Below are 7,306 nucleotides of genomic sequence, written 5' to 3'. Positions count from 1 at the left end.
AAAAGTTTGAGTTATATAGATGTGTGTTGTAAGCTATGTTGACCTTGTTTTTCCCTTTTAGCACAACGACCTATTGGTCTTGATCGTAGTTGTTTATGTATGTTCAATTTATATGTTTCTAGTTATCATAGTGACCTCCATAGTTTATACACTTTTTAATTTTGTTATATATAAATTATTGGGGTTAACTGAGTCTATTGCAAGTTTGTTGACGAGGACCTTTTAGGCTAAATGCTTATTTTTAAGTCGAAATATATTTATTTGTTTTCTTTGATTTTGTGACTGATATTACGCTGATAGCATAGTGGTCCAATATGGGTCAACTCATGGTCAAGTGTAGCACCAAGTACAATTGCATCCTTAAGTTAGTGAGTGATAAAAAAAAAATTAGTAGGCTGATTTGGTTTCTAATTTCAAGATTTTTAGTTAATAACTAAATCGATAATCTAATCAGATTATATTAAAATAATATTTTATCCCTAATTATATAACAATGACTTTAGATTTTAAAAGCATACTCTATTATTTTTTGCATTTTATAGTTGTTGTCTTAGTGATGCTATTTTCTTTCTAAAATCGTTGACTTGGTAGGGGTTCTACCCAACAGTGTAAACGGTGAATTGACCGTGTGTTTTGTTTGAGAGATTGCTACAGTTGCTACTGCATTCAAGCTTGCTACTTAACTAGAAAGAAAACAAGTTTGATAAGTAATAACGAATTTGAATTTGCTTTTAGTTGTAATTTGTGTAGACTTTTATGCATGAAGATAGCGTATATATGAACAAATGAAAATAAGAGAAAGAAAAAATTATAAAAACACTTTCTTTTCTGTTGGCCCAAAATTGAAACATTAAGGACCAAAAAAATCAATTAACCAAAATCAATAATAAATGTCTTATTAAGGGCCCATTTGGCCCTATGATATGAAATCATGAAATGAAGTTGAAGTTTTGTTTGGACATGTAATTTGGAATTTTTTATATTTGTATGTTTTCTCATAAGCATGAAAGCCCCATAAGTTGTAATATTATTAAAATTATCTCAATTCTTTATACAATCTTACCAAATAAGTAAAAAAAATATAAATCGCATAATACATTATTACAAAGCTAGTTTAAAAATGTAACATTTATTGATCAAAATCTTAATTCAATAAAAAATAAAATTGAATGTTAGTTGTAGTGTTGAATTTGTTAGTGTAGAATTCTCATGTCTAGGATTAGAGAAATCAAGGATTGTATTGATGATTAAAATTGTCGAGTACATACTCCAATATATGGAGTGAATTGTAGAGTCCTAAGGTAGCTATACTTAGAATCCTAATAATAATGCAATTATAAATAATCTAATCATAGTTAGAATCCTACTACAATAACTATCACTACTATAATAATACTACAATTATAAATAATTTGATCCTAATCATAATCAAATCCTAGTCGACTTCAACTTACAAGAAGTAGCAACCTGGTCGATATAAATAACCTAGTCCAAGTCTGACTCTAAACTATGTCGTACATATTGATTGGACCAGATTGTGAAACTTGTTCCATATCTTCAGTTTCCTTTATCTTCAACACTTCCCCTCAAGCTAGAGATTGGAGGAACGGTTACTCCTAGCTTGCTTCAAAAATCCAGCAAAAAATTGTTTTGTCAATGCTTTGGTATGAATATGATTTGAAGTCGTTGTTTGTGATAGTTCATCTATAGATTGATACGGGTAGTCCCACCTGTAAAAACACTAAGAACATTATATTTATTCCTATCACACTCAGTATTGTTTCTCTCCTTATTTTCACTTGGGAAACTTTGATTGTTTGGAGAACCTAGTCCATATTGACTGTTCTGAGAACCTGTTCCCCCGTCCAGCAAGCTTAAATCCTCTTTCTCTGTAGTTGAAGTTATTGTTTCCTCTTTCCCTGTCACTTTGGACAGAGAATACTATGTTATGATTTTGTTGTAGCACATTTTCTTCATCTTCCCTTATATCAAAATTCCTGAGAGCATTAACAAATTGATTAAGGGTGCGATATGGTGTCTTACCTAATATGACAACCCTGAAGGTATTGTAATTGAGATCTACACCTTTAGCAAAATTAATTACTTTGTTATTTTCATCCATAGGTTTGTGAATAGTTGCAAAACCATCACATATGCCTTTGAATTCCTTGATGTATTCATCAATCTTTATGGTTCTTAGCCTATCACTGAACAATTGTTGTTTGAGCTGAAACTTCTTATCTTTTGTTGCTCGAAGATAAACTTCTTCCAAGCATTCACACATGTCTTTGGCAGTTGAGTAGTCAATAATCAGATACATGTTTTCTTCTATCAAGGTGACTGAGATCCAACTCCTTAGCATTACATCTTTCTCCTCCTGATCATCAATGATGTCACTATCTTCTACATCCTTCTCAAGTGCGGCAACTTTTCAGTAGTTTGTCCAGTAAAACAACTACTTTTAGTTGGTTCATCCTCTATGATGAGATAAGTTAGTCCCATCACTTGGTTCAATTGAGATATTTGTGTCCTCCATATGAGGTAGTTTGTTGGCTTAACTTTAATGGAGCAAGCGGCAATGGGTTGGTGAAGCGAGAAGGTCGACATAGTGTTGGTAGTGGGGGCCATTGCGATTGAACATGTGATTTTTATTGTTTTGATCAATACTCAAAGAGTGAAATAGCTTATGTGCTCTGATACCATGTAGAATTCTCACATCTAGGATTAGAGATATAAAAATTATATTGATGCTTAAAATTATCGAGTACATACTCATTATATAGGAAGAATTGTAAAGTCATAAGCTAGAGAGTTCTACTACAATAACTATTACTTCTATAATAATAATGCAATTATAAATAATTTATACCACTTGATAACAACGAGGTTAAGGAGATCACAATTAGAGAATTGAATATTAGAATGCGGAAGCACAACAGAAAAGAAACAAAAAAACCTAACTAAAGATATGGGAAATTCAAAGGAAAGATCCAATAATTTCCAAGGATTAGATGTTCTAAGGCTGACCTTTCTTTATTACACCATATTTCCCCTCAAATCTCTGAAGAGGAAAATACGGCAATTAAAGCCATTCCTAATGAGGATGAGATAAAAAAAAGTAGTGTTTCAGCTTAATAGTGACAGTGCAAGTGGCCCTGATGGCTTTACTGGTCATTTTTATCAGAAATGTTGGGACATTGTAGGAGGTGATATTGTTGGGGTAGTTCATGCCTTCTTTCGAGGGTCTACGCTGCCAAAGTCCATTACTCACACTAACTTGGTTTTATTGCCAAAGAAGGATATTATTCAATCCTGCTCAGACTTGAGACCTATTAGCCTGAGTAATTTTCTTAATAAGATCTTATCTAGAATTCTGCATAATAGATTGGAGAATGTTTTGCCTAGATTGATTTCACAAAATCAGTCTGGTTTTGTAAAAAGGAGGAGTATCACTGAAAATGTTCTTTTGGCTTAAGAAATAATCTCAGATATCAGAAAGAGAGGGAAGACTGCTAATGTAGTTATTAAGCTTGATATGGCTAAGGCTTATAATAGGGTGAACTGGAATTTTTTGACTAAGGTGCTGGATAGGATGGGATTTGATGGGGTTGTTGTGGATCTGGTTTGGAGGATTGTGGCCAACAACTGGTATTCCATTCTTATCAATGGGCAGGTTCATGGGTTTTTTCACTCTACCAGAGGTGTTAAACAAGGAGATCCTTTGTCTCCGGCTCTATTCATCATTACTGCTGAAGTCCTGTCCAAAACCTTAAATAATTTGTTTGAAAACAATGAATTTAAGGGCTATGGGATGCCTAAATGGAGTGACAAGATAAATCATCTGGCTTATGCAGACGACACAATAATATTTGCTAAAGCTGATCAGAAATCACTACAATTGATTATGGAGGCCTTATCTAACTATGAAAATCAATCAGGACAGAAGATTAATAAAGAGAAGAGTTTCTTTTAAATGTTCCACAAGGCTGCTTTGTCTGAAGTGCAACTGGTAGAAAATAGTACTAGTTTTAGCAGAGGAAAATTTCCGTTGATATATCTGGGATGTCCTATTGGCCATACAAAGAAAAGGAAAGTGCATTTTGTTGATTTGATTAAAAAGATTCAGAATAAGCTTCATGTGTGGAAAGGAAAGGTGTTATCATTTGGGGGGAAATTAGTGTTGATTAATCATGTGTTACAAAGTTTGCCTATCTATATGTTATCTGCTATTGTCCCTCCTAAGTGTGTATTATATGATATTCATAGGATTTTTGCTAAATTCCTATGGAATTTTAAAGAAGAAAGGAGGGCAAAACACTGGATAGCATGGCCTGATATATGTTTACCAAAAGAAGAAGGAGGGTTGGGTTTTAGGTCTTTGTTTGATGTGTCGAGAGCACTTTTTGCAAAATTATGGTGGAATTTTAGAACCACAAATTCTTTGTGGTCCAATTTCATGTGGAATAAATATTGTAAAAGGCATAGACCACAAGTGGTGGAATGGAGAGGTGGTTCACAGGTGTGGAAGTATATGCTACAAGCAAGGGATGATATGGATCAGGAGATCTGGTGGGAAGTTAGAAATGGTCATTCTAGCATATGGTATGACAATTGGACACAATTAGGTTCTCTGAACTACTGGTTACCTATATCTCATAGCATCGATGAGAACTTTGAAGAGGTTATACAGTTTAAAGAGGATGATGGTTGGAACTATACTTTGATAGAGAATATGTGCACTGAACAGGTTAGCCAGCAAGTTCATAATGTTCTTAAAAATGTTCAGTGGTCAGAAGAAAGGGACAAACCTTGGTGGATGCCTAATCAAAATGGTAAATTTTCTGTTAAGAGTGCATGGGAGATCTTCAGACAAAGAAAAGAGAAGAAAGAGAATATTATGTGCATTTGGGAAAAAGGAATTCCTTTTAGGATATCTTTTTTACTGTGGAGAATTTGGTTTCAAAGGATACCAATTGGAGAGGTGCTGGTAAAGATAAAAGTCACTGACTCTTTCATTGGTTTCAACAGCTGCCAGGTAATTGGCCAATGTTGGTAAAGGTTTTGGAGGACTATAAACCTTTAATTTCCAGTAAGGTAGTTACATGGGAGTGTCCTAGTGAAGGAAAGTTTAAATGTAACTCAGATGGGACATTCAAACATATGTTAGGTGTTAGCTCTATTGCTTTTTGTATCCGGAATCACTATGGGGACTTCATCTTTGCAGAGACAAGGAAGGTAGAGTTAAGCTCGGCACTAGAGGCAGAAGTGAGAGCCTTGGGAGTAGGTTTGATTTATTGCATCAATCACAATATTTTTTCGTTGATTTTGGAAACTGATTCCCTTGTCACAAAGAAAGTGTTAGATGGAGTGTGGGAGGTTCCTTGGTCAATTTCAGTAGAAGTCAGGGGTATTAAGAGCATGGTAGAGACTTACAATGTGGAGATTAAACACATATTCAGGGAAGGGAACAAGCTTGCAGATTTTTTAGCTAACAATGTTGTTAATTTTGCAGGTACAAATAGAATTTTTAATAGTTTGCAAGAATTACCACAACAGGCAATGGCTATTGTTCAGCTAGAGAAGAGCAAAGTTCCTAATCTCAGAATACAAAAATATCAAAATCACAGAGTTCACAACATGAATGGAGGCTAGCTATGAGGCATAAGTCAATATACAGTTAACAGTGAAATATCAAATTCATCGAAGCTTGAAATATCAAATTCTAAATTCATCGAAGCTTGAGATATCATATTCTAAATTCATGCTTAGATTCTTTAGCTTCGAATTCATTTGGTCGATTAAGAGGGTCCTTAAAGGTCAAAGAGAAGCATACCTGCTAGATCTTAGTGTTCATGTAGTGGTATTAGCTCTTAGGAGCTCAATCTGCAGAAGACGAAGTGATGATTGGTTAATTCTCTGGCCTTTAGTTCTTTCCTATGCTTAGTATTGATCTGAGGCCTTACCTTGATGACAAAACCGAAGACACGAGTTATGAGCTGAAGAAGTCTTCAAAGAGATCGAATTCATGGCGTTTGTGAGACTTGTAAACGCCTTTTGTGGATGTCACTCAAGCTCAGGAGCTCTGCTGTTGAAAGATTATTGTTATTGGGAGGCCACCGGAGTTTGAGGTTGCCGACGCTAATGGTGTTCCGACCATCGGTTCCTCTGTTACTGTCTATTTAGTGTAGATTTTAGTTTTGTTTCTTATTTAGTGTGTAGAATTGGATGTGGGTTTCTTTTGGACCCATGTCTTTTGCTTTTTGTCCAATTTTATATTCTTAATAAAAGGGCAATGCCCGATTTAACTTTAAAAAAGAAGAAGATATAAGTATTACTGAAGTTCTGGTATATACAAAATTATAAAATAATATCAAATTTTCTATTGAAAAAAAAAAAATCCTAGTTAGAGTCCTACGATATAAGTAGCCTAGTCCTAGTGTGACTCTAACTCTGTTGTATATGTTGATTGGATCAGGTTGTTAAACCTCTTCCATATCTTCAGTTTCCTTTATCTTTAACAATTAGTAGCTAAGAAAATTATTTTTTCAATTAATGACAAATGGTTAGTCTTGTCCACTCAATATAATGATGAACTTTTTTTATTATTAAACATAGGGGTGCACAATATCAAACCGAAAATTGAACTAAATCGCAAACCGAAAAACTTGACTAGTGGTTTGGTTTGACTTGGTTTGGTATTGAAAAAAAAAACCCGACTATATTTGGATTGGTTTGGTTTCAACTAAAAAAAAAACAACCCAGGACCAAACCAACTCGACATTATATATATAATTTTAAAATTTTATTTTATACGTAAAAATATTTACTTTGATATAATTTTTAAATATTTCTTATACTTTTTCATAATTTTTTATCTTTTAATATATTATTTCATGTTTGAAAGTTAGAATTGTTAATGGTCTAATAAAGATTATAGTCCATAGATGTTGATAATTATAATAAAGCTTAAATCAAAATCAAATTAATACTAATGACAAAAAAGAAAATCAATTCAACAATAAGAATGACAATAATATTGAATATTTGTTCTTTAGTTTTACATAACTTTAGATAATTAAAATACATAATCTAATTTTAATTTCCTTTAATATTTGGTCATGTAACTAATAGGGATAACAGTCTGAAAAATACCCCAACTTTGGTCGAATTTGTTGTTGCGATACTAAACTTTCATAAGGACGTATTACCTCCCTAGACTATTTAATACCGTATTTTTAATATATATATTTGCCCACGTGGACATAAAAAATAATGCAAAATTATAAATAGTAATGTGTCCACGTGG

Source organism: Solanum tuberosum, unplaced genomic scaffold (genome assembly GCF_000226075.1).
Source record: "Solanum tuberosum cultivar DM 1-3 516 R44 unplaced genomic scaffold, SolTub_3.0 scf00617, whole genome shotgun sequence".
NCBI lineage: Eukaryota > Viridiplantae > Streptophyta > Magnoliopsida > Solanales > Solanaceae > Solanum > Solanum tuberosum.
This window is presented reverse-complemented; position numbering follows the sequence as displayed.